This window comes from Tupaia chinensis, unplaced genomic scaffold (assembly GCF_000334495.1).
Source record: "Tupaia chinensis unplaced genomic scaffold, TupChi_1.0 Scaffold143796_1, whole genome shotgun sequence".
Lineage (NCBI taxonomy): Eukaryota > Metazoa > Chordata > Mammalia > Scandentia > Tupaiidae > Tupaia > Tupaia belangeri.
Genome location: NW_006203646.1, coordinates 4,472,593 through 4,483,076, shown reverse-complemented (window position 1 = coordinate 4,483,076; position 10,484 = coordinate 4,472,593). Strand labels below are relative to the sequence as shown.

The 10,484-nt window shown below is 43.5% G+C and overlaps 1 protein-coding gene and 1 pseudogene across 1 annotated transcript in view; one reads left to right on the top strand and one right to left on the bottom strand.

The window, feature by feature from the left end:
* The window catches only part of ADAM19 (ADAM metallopeptidase domain 19), a 116,504-nt gene that overhangs the window by 71,268 nt on the left and 34,752 nt on the right, over positions 1 to 10,484 (bottom strand). The window lies entirely within an intron of this gene.
* LOC102470698 (enhancer of rudimentary homolog pseudogene) lies at positions 6,729 to 7,038 on the top strand (annotated as a pseudogene).

The following is a 10,484-nucleotide window of genomic DNA, read 5'->3' as shown; positions in this document are numbered from 1 at the left end:
GCCGTCTCTCACCACTGGATTGCATAGGATCTTCAGGAAATGAGTTGTGAGTGATGTGCTTCCAGGAAGAGAGAAGGGCTGTCCAAGATTTCCCACCCTACCCCCTCCTTTTTCTGGCTTTGATGGACCCAACTGCCTCCCACTCTGACTGCTCCATGCTCAGGAGCCTCCAGGCAGACCCACGTACCAGCAGCAGGGCACTCTCCATCCACCGCGGGGCAGCATCCTCAGGAGGATGGCAGCCACCATCCCAGTACTGACTTGGGGTGAAACCCAGGTCATTGAAAAACTCAAAGTTCTTAAGCAAGCCTGCACCTTCAGAATCCTACCTAGGAAAATAAGCTGCTCCCAAAGAAACGTAAAATAAAACATAAGATCATGCTCCAGAGAAGAAGTGTGGCTGTCTGTGGCAGCCTAGAGCTGGCTTGTCTGGGGTCCAGACTTTGACAGCACACGGTGGTCAGAAAGCCCACTTTTCTTGTGGCTCGCAGCCTTCAAACTCCAGAGAGTCCAGTCAAGCAGAATTTATTGTCAGACAAATTTCAAATGCCTCTGTAAGCTAGAACTCCCTCTCAGGAGACCAAAGCAAATCTGCAAAACATCTTCTCAGAGCTCAACTCTCCTTCCTCCTGAGTCACAAGCAAACAAGAGAAGCCACTGATAGCAATTTCTAACCACCTTGAAAAACATCCTGCAGGGCTGGTGGGTGGCATGGTGGTTATGGTGGCTGGATCCCCCACAAGGCTGACTGCATTTTGAGTCCCAGAGCCTGGTGTCACCAGGCATGTGTGTGTGCATGCCCAAAATACAGAGTAGAGGAGAAGGGATTGTAGCATGGCCAACCCTTCGGGGAGGGCAGGGGTATGGGGGAATACAGTGCTTTCTCATTTTCTTTTCCCTCATTGTCTCTCTCCAGCAAATGTATGCACTCTTCTAGCAAATTAAGAAGAAAAACAACCTACACAGACATACTCAACATTAGCACACTCCATTCATTCCAGGGGCTATTTTTACTGACTCCTCCTTTCTCGAAACTTACTGTATCTAGTCTCCAATTATTTCCAGGTATTTATACCCTGGTAATGTTTAGAGAGGTACAACCTTGTGGATCTCTCTTATTTCACTTGGAGGGTCTTCATCCTGTCGTTTTAGTGACAATACAGCCTTCTTTTTGTTCTTGCTCATGCTGTCAATGCCATTGTCATGGGACTTAGCCTAGCAACTGCATAACACGCCAAAAGGCTGTGAAAGTATTATAGAATCCCAGAACTACTCTCTGTAGAGAATTATACTCTCCAGCAACCTAAAGGTGAGACCAGCACAGCCTAAAGGGAAGGTTTAGGGTTCAGGGTCTTTGGTTTGAATACCAACTGCACCAAACTATCTTTACAAACTCTGAAAACAAGCAAAAGATGACTGGTTCCTTTCAATGACACACAAGGCTCTAAGAGACCTAAGAGTTTTGGACTCCATGGCGGAAGTATAGCTTTAACAGGCTTCCTATTTACAATGATTAAGGGCAGCTTTTTACAACCTCATAAAACCAGGGTTAACTTGTAAAACACAAAGATAATGATAAAGAGGCAACCTTTCCATCTAATAGAAGATAACCAAAGCTCATGGTTTTACTGCCCCTAGGATATTAACCAGTTTTGTTTCTAATTTAGCAATCTTATCTCACCATTCCTATTTTCACTGTTAAACACACACACACACATACACACAAACACACACATCCCCTTGGCACACACACACATATACACACAAACACACACATCCCCTTGAATAATTTTCCCTTATCCAATTTTAAACTAGTTTTATCACCTTACTGGTTCCCCTATTACATAAACAAATCTTGGATAAGGGCTCACTATGTGAGTGGGGGGCAATTATTTTCTCCCCACCCACCTAAACCCCCTCCATTTACTAGCCTGCAAAATGAACAGAATAATAATTACTGTCTCGCAATGATATTGAGAGGATCAAATCCTAGATCTGATATAAATTGTGTTGCCTTGGCAAGACAGTAGCCTCTGTCTGTCTCAGTTTTCTGACCTCTAAACTGAGAATGATAAAACCTACTTCACAAGGTTGCTGTAAAATGTTAGGACAGTGCCTGGCACATAGAAAGACTATATGATTATTTGTTAAATAAAATGAGCAAATGTGAAAGAATTCTTTGTAAAGTAGAAAGTGGTTGGGACCAGCAGTTGGCCTAATGACTATGTCTCTGGACTCCCATGTAGTTGACCACGGTTTGACTTCCAGACCCAGTGGCTTAAACTCACACTGGGCATGTATGTGTGTATGCCCAAGATCCTGAGAGGAGAATGGAGGAGGAAGGATTGCTGTGTGGCCATCCGCCCCTCTCTGTCGCTCTCTTTCTGTAGAGCACACGCGCCCTATAGCAAAAACTTCTCTCTCTCAAAAAAAAAAAAAAAAAAAGTGGTTATATCATAAATACCTTTGTTATCATTTTCTCCAGGACTAGCTATGTGCACATGTGACAAAAGCTGAATAAATTTTTAAATCCAGATAATGAGGACCTAAAAGATCATAATACACCTCTCTCCTTTTGGGTATGTTTGTAAAATTTGATATTATTATTTTTTAACAGGCTAGGTGAAATTGTGTTAGTCATAAACTACCCAGTCTCAGTTTCTCTTACTATGGAATGAGAATGGCGATGCTCAGGACAGGCAGGCACTAGAGAGAGTTTTCAAAATGCAGGATGTGCTTTTCTGATGTCATGGCCTACACAGGTCCATATTTGGAACAAAAATAACACATTCAGTTCGTACTATTTGGTTTTCTCTTGTTTTCGAGGAAGGTGAAAGAAAAGGAAAGAAACAGCTCAAGCTGTTTCAGAACCAAGATTTCTAAATCAGTGTTCATTCCAATTCTGACTCCAAAGGAATGGAAACAAACCAACATGCCAAAGACATGGCCCTAACACCAAATAAGGGATTGGTAAATCCAGGGGCCCACCAGCAGAGATATTTCTTTTTGAGGGAACAGAAAGGCCAAGGATGGGAGCACTTTAAAGGTTGTTCCAATTGCAGAGAGCTGGGACCTCCTCCTGCCCCAAGGACTCGGTGGACCAAGCATCATCTTTGCTGGAGAACCAGCCTCAAAGCAACAATCTGAAGGCAAGATGGCGCCACCCACAAGCCTGGCAAAAAGCCAAAGCTGCTCAGTATGTTTTCTTTAATCTCCTATTGAGGAAGTTTCCAAACAATACATTAAGTCAACACTCCTTTGCACCAACCGCTTCCCATTACATCTTCTCTCCCAGTCCTTAGAAGACCTGGCATCCTTCCGACCAGCTCCTGGTTCCATGTTTTGCTTTTATATTATACACCAAAGGATGTTTAGATGAACACCGTTTACTCCTTTGGCCAGCAGAGACTTTATTTAATTCCCCTCATGTCTCTCTTGTGGCTTCCTCTAAGAAGATGAGTAACTACTACGCAAATAGTGCTGACTTCTTGGGATTAGGCAGTCTAACTAGTAGGGACCTGTGGGACCCTCAAAATGGCTCACCCAAGAGGAGTTAACAAATTTGTTTTCCAAAACTACTATTTGGGCTAAATAGCCCATCATAGGTGCATATTGGAAATGGATAAAAATAGTTCAAGGAAATGGGTAGTATCTTTAGTTCTTCCGAGAAAAATTTAAAAGCAAAAACATTGCCTGACATCAGCCTCTGTAGCAACCAGGTTCTGATAAATAACCACAGGTGTTTGTTTACTGGATTATCTGATACCACAGATAACCTGAAGGGAAGCACCAATGTAAAGGGTATGAGAAAGCAGCCATATTGTAAAGATGAACTTGTGGATAAGACAGAGGGGAAGTAAAGAAAAGGACCCTCTAAGATCACTGAATCTGTGAGAATATACTCACAAAGAGAATAGGTGAACCATTCCCCCAAAACAAACAAGCAAGCATAAAACAATTGGGTGAAGACCACAAACCCACCTGCTACATGTAGGTGCTTAGTCCCTTATAGTTTCTGACTAAATATCCCAATAACTTTTTTCTTTGAGAGAGATTTTTTTGCTTTAGTGTACATGTACTTGGCAGAGAGACAGAGAGACACAAAGTAAGAAATCACTTCCCAGAGGGATGGCCACACCGCAATCCCTTCTCTACGCGCCTCTCAGGATTTTAGGCATGCATGAACATGTGCCTGGTGTGTTTCAAGCCACCAGGTCCAGAACTCGAACCATTGTTGGCCATAAGGGAGTCCAGCACCTCAAACACCATGCTACCTGCTGGCACCAATAACCCTGTATCTTTACTTGCCCCATGTTTCTTAATATCCTAAAGCACAACTCACAACCAAAGTACACATCAGGACCATTAGTGTTTCAAAAGCCCTTAAAGATTACAGTGGCGATCTGTTGCCCAGCCCGCACAGCATCCATGTCACCTCTTGGGATAACAGTGGCTCAATTTGCAGTTTCAGAAATATATATTCGCTCTCATGGCATATTCCCCTGTCACGTGACATGCCTGGGTAGTTAGATCTCATCTCTCTGAATTACGAGATGAGTGACACCTGCATGGAAATTGCTGGCACTGAGTCACCCCCGGGGTAGGGATCTCAATTCCTACAACCTATCCTTTCCAAACCCTAGTTCTTCAGCTTTTCTTTCATTCTCTACATCACCCCATAGTCTTTTCAAAAAGTTTTTTGAATGAGAGGGGGCTAGTATGTAACTTGAAGAGTCTACTGCCAGAAAGCAGTCTTTATATTTCACCCTGTCTGCCCAACATTACCCCTGAGTCTAACAGATGAAGGATTTTTTAAAAGCATAAGAGTGACTTACGCAATAGCAACTTACTCACAGGTATATTTTGTTTCTAAACCCATCAGTCTCAATAAACTAAAGTAAGCTAAATGTCAATGGTAGGCAATCCAAGAGTTAGACCATCCAGACACCCCCAGAAGGCAGAGAGGAAGGGATGTTCATGTAATCTTATCAATAATTGCTTGTTAAGCAGTGTAATAAGGTATAAACTGTGGGACACATGGCATCAAGATGTCCAAGTTCCTTGTGGCTTAATCACATATTTGCTCTGGATCGTTGGCCAAGCTCCAGTACCACTTCTGAGCCTCGAGAGCTCTGCATACGCAAGCCTACTCGCTTACTCCACAAATAGGTATCAAGACCTGTCATGTGCCAGGCACTGTGCCTGGGGATGGGGAGATAGGAGCCAACAAGGCAGGCACAGCTGGTCTGTCCTCCACCTGACACCTGCCTTTTCCGTGATGAAGGTTAGAGGTCTCCTGTGGCAGCACTTGGCAAACGCTGACAGGCCATACACAGGCCAGGTGGCACTGTCTGGTCCTCACAAGCCAAGTCACTGTTTCACAGTCCATCTTTATTTCTTCCTTCCTACGACAGCCACATACCGGTATGGTAGACAGTTTCCCCTAACAAGCTGCCTATATAACTAAGGAAAAGGGGTGCATATATGCACGTGCACATGCACGTGTGTGTGTGTGTTGAGAACAGACGCCAAGACCATTCTCGGGCCCAGGAACTAAGAATGCCCACTCGACATTACTGATCTGCTCTTCCACAGCCATATCCTTATCACTGCATACCTAAGAGGCCATTTTGACATTTGCATTCTTACCTAGCTCCAAATCTAGCAACAGTAAATTAAGAGAGAAAGAGCTTCTAGAATACAAGGAGCCTGGCAGCTCTCCCAACACTTAGATCATCTCTTTTCCTAGCACGCCAGTCTCCATTCAAAGGAATCTCTTTCCATGCCTTATCCTTTCCTTCTCCAGAAAGGGGGATTAAAGGGGCCAGAGGGGAGGTGGGCAGAAAAAGAAACCATGCTTGATATAATGTAGCCATTATAGCCCCTTGGCCCATCTGGACCTCTCTCCAGGAAGACTGATGCAAGAAGAGAAAATGTGGAGGCTGGCAGTTTTCTACAAACCCACAACCCCAGGGAGAAAAGGAGGAGGACAGGAGGGCAATGGGGGCACATGGGAGCTATGGAAGAGGCTGGAAGAGAGCCATATGTACAGAAGTCATAAAAGCCCCATTTCTCCTTCAACTGGCTGAAGAAAGCCTGGCCCAGGTCCACCCACTCAATGATATCACTGTTTCCAACAAAAGCTGGTTTTGAGAATCCCCAGAGAGGCCCCCACTGAAGCTTCAGCTGCTGGAATGGGCAAAGGTCTCACCAGTTCCTGGGGAACCGAGTGTTTAGAATTTTAGATAAGGAGGGAAGACAGAGACAGCCAAAAGAAGGGTGGTTTTTCTTTTACTAGGCCTTTTAGGCTTATGGAAAGAGTACAGAACACTACTTTTCATACAGATTTTAATAGTGGATCCCTGCCACGATCCTGAATGTTGGTGAATAGGGTTCATTACCTTCATCTAATGAGAAAACAAGATTGGCTTGCCCCATTTCCCACCACAAGTTCAGGACAAAGCCAAGGACTTGCCCCACCATGCTACAGCTTACTCAAGCTAGAACATTGGAAAGAACCTTGAATCTATCCACCCTTCAGCCCAGATTCAACACATTTCCAGTCTCCATGTTTCTACCCTGTAAATATTTCTAGAATCCATCCTTTTCTCTCTAAATCAACTACCTCTTCTCTAAATTAGTCCTATCAAAATGTATTGGGTTGCCTGGAAAGTCATGACACATTTTTGCACAGAAAAATACATCATGAAGCAACTGCAGTTGGCACGATGTCTCACCCCATTTTGCTGGTACAACCCACCAAGAGGCCAGAGGGCAGAACTTACACTATGAATCTGTGAATGAACGCATGGAAGGTGTTTGTAAAATGTATGAAGAGCATCTGAAGAGAATGAATCTCAACAGTCCTTCCAACATATACGATATTAGTCAGTTGTTTGATTTTATAAGCTATTTGGAAGACTTCGACTGCCTTCTTTACGAGCTGATACTTAGACATACCAGCCGTGTAACGAAGACTGGATTAAAGAGAAGATCTACATGCTCCTTCCTCGGCAGGCCCAACAAGCAGGGAAATAATTGAGCTGGAAGCATTAGGGGAGTGGGGGCGGACTGGGAATACAGGTGTGTACAGCGTACTGCTGGTAAAGTTTTCATATCCTAGTATCCTGTTTCCATTTTTCTTTTACACTCTACTCAAGATAGAATATATTTGATGAAATGTGAGGATCTTGCTCAATCTTAACCCACTGTTGCCCCATTTTTTCCTTCTCTTTTTTTCTTAAATAGTTTTATGATGATTTAGATGGAGGTTTCTCCTTGTCAGTTAATTTGGCTCCAGTCTTTAAACAGTTCATATCTGCTTTGTAACACTCACCGTACTAACCCTTTGAGATGGGGTGGGGGTGGTGACACAGTTTAGTTAGGTACTCAAGATAAAGTCTTAGTGAAAAATAAATAAAAATTCTTTAATAAGAAAAGAAAAATATATCATGACTTCCCCAATGACCTAATATTTTAGAGGCTGTGACTTTATGCTCCTCAAGGCTCTCAAGATAAAAGCCCAAACCTCAAATACGCTACAAGGCACTTCAAGGACTCGCCTATCCCTACCCACCTGCCAACCTCTTCTCTCATCATTTCCTTCCTCCTCCTAACCACAGAGAACTCTTCTTCATTTTTAATTTTTACTCATGCCTCTGGGCCTTTGTTCCTGCTACCGCTACACACACCCCATTGTATGAGCCAACTCTACCACACCCTCAACCACCATCATGCTCCTTCCTTTCTTTACTTCTTCCTAGCAGGCTTCACGGACCCCCAATCCAGGGAAAGTTTCCCTTCCCCATTCTCCTACTGGATCTTCTTCTTCCTCCATGGTAGCCTGGCCTGCATTGCTCTGGGACTGTTCCGTTATCTGTCTCCTTTACTAAGCTCTAGTCCCTTGATGGAAGAGCCTATCTTGTTTGCCATTGCTTCTTTCAGGAACACACAGCACCTGCTCAGGGCCTGCCACGTAGTTGGAACTTAGACTATCTGCTGAATGAAGAAGGAGAAGAAAATAAAGGCAGAAGTCAATCCTACTGGATCTTCTTCTTCCTCCATGGTAGCCTGGCCTGCATTGCTCTGGGACTGTTCCGTTATCTGTCTCCTTTACTAAGCTCTAGTCCCTTGATGGAAGAGCCTATCTTGTTTGCCATTGCTTCTTTCAGGAACACACAGCACCTATCTCAGGGCCTGCCACATAGTTGGAACTTAGACTATCTGCTGAATGAAAAAGGAGAAGAAAATAAAGGTAGAAGTCAAGAATTTTCAATGTGTAGTGCAGAGCTCAAGCCTATTTCACTGGAGGCTCTCCTCAAAAAAGCCAGAGATTCTCTGACCCAGTTCTAACCCCTAGCTGAATTTGAACAAGACTTGCAACTTGCCTCCAGGGTGCCCAGAAAGTTTTTCATTTACTATTCAAAGGAGTCAGCCAAAGACATGTATGTCATTGAGTCCAAAATAAAGAGAGAGTAAAACCTACTTTCTTACAATCAAAATATCTCTTACGTGAAACATAAGTACAATTTCATTTTTAGGACAGAATCAGTCCAGAGCTCCTGGTATTGGCTTCCTCCATTGAATATTTTTCCCTAGGACAGTCACAAGTCATGGCCCAAGCACAAAGACTGGAAAGTAGGAAATGCCCCCAATTTCCAAGGTGCCTGAGTAAAGCACTTAGTCACATCCTTGGAGCTGGGAAAAAGGGAGAGGGCTAGAAGGTGGGACTTGTGCATCTCCCAAATCTGAATGTTCATCCATACATCCACCTACGTCCCACCACACCCTGGTCTGAGGAGACTGCATTGCCTACCCAAGCGGTGAAGAAGACATTTCTGTCTTGGGCTCAGCGCCCTTCAATCCATGGGCTCCCTCTACCATCCACTTCCATCAGCCCAGATTTCTCTTCAATGGGAAGGAATGGTGGGAAGGGCATTACTTTTCATCCAAGGTATAGAAAATACAGCCTAGCTTTAGAGCCCACTTCAAAATCTTCTGTAGAAGTAGCCAGCCTACTTCCCTGACCACATGGTTTTACCCCAACTCAAAGTCAAAAGGAGAGAATTAAAACAAAACAAAACAACCAAAAAAAAAAAAGAAAAGAAAAGAAAACAATTTCTGGTAGCCTAGATATGGAAGGAAAAGCAGGCTCTTCCCTATAAGCTAGCACTCTTCAAAATTCAAATGACTAAGGCTAGTTAGGAATACTGAATTCCTAAAAGATTATTAGCACGACAGCTTTGGGTTCTTCTTGATCCAGACCAAATATTTATATGTTATTTTCTCAGTCTAAATTCCTTTCTCATTCTTCCACTCATTTGTTCTCCCTCCATCAAAAGCCTTGTCCTCATGCCCTAATACCAAGATCCAAGTAACCCTTTTTAGGGAAGCTCCCCCTCTCCCCCAGTCATAAATTCTCTTTCCTCCTGCTTTCCCAGCACTTTACTTTCAACTCTACTGTGTAACTTCATAATCTGCTTTGGATTTTGCTGTTTGCATATCATTTTCTCTCCCACAGAGTGTAAACTGCCAGAGATGGTACCCGTGCATTCACCCTACTCCTTAAAGCACCTAGCACTGGACACTGATACAGACTACAACATGGATAAACCTCAGTAAGGTGACCCTGTGTGAAAGAGGCCAATCACAAATGACTACATATTATATAAGCCCGTTTATCCAAAATACCCAGCACAGGCAAATCTAGAGACGGCGGATCAGCGTTGTGTAGGACTGAGGGTGGGAGTGCAGTGTGTGAGAGAGAGCAGGGAATGACTGGTTGTATTAGTTTCGTAGGTCTGTCTTTACAAAGTGCCATGAACTAAGTGGCTTAGAAAACAGAATATTATTGTTACACGGTTCTGGAGACTAATGGTCCAAGATCACAGTATCAGCAGGACCACAGTCCTTCTGTGGGTGCAAGGGGAGGACTTATTCCAAGCTTCTCCTAGCGTCTTAGTTCCTTGGCTTGCGGCTGCTTAACTCTAATCGTCACATGGCATTCTCCCCATGTGCGTGTCTGGGTCCCAGTTCCCTCCTTCAATTAAGGACATTAGTCATACTGGAGTAGGGCCCACCTACTCCAGTACATCCACAACAACTTGATTTCCAAATAAGGTCACACTTTGAGGTTCTGGGGATTAGGACTTTAACACATAAATTTGGGGGGCGGGGGACACAATTCAATGCATAACACTGCTAATGACTTTTTTTTTGAAGTGATAAATACGTCCTAAAATTAGATTATGGTGATGGTTGCACAATTCTGTAAATATCCTAAAAACAATCAAATTGTATACTTTAAACAAGTGTACTCCATGGTACTTACGTTATATCTCAATAAAACTGAAAAATGAAAGGTAAGAGAGTTTCAGTTTAAAATCTGCCCAAGCTCAGCAATCTCCCATTGGTGACTGCTTGTGAAAACAGAATCCTGCCTTTTGGCTAGAATCGCCATCTTCCAGTAATTAACCAAAATGATG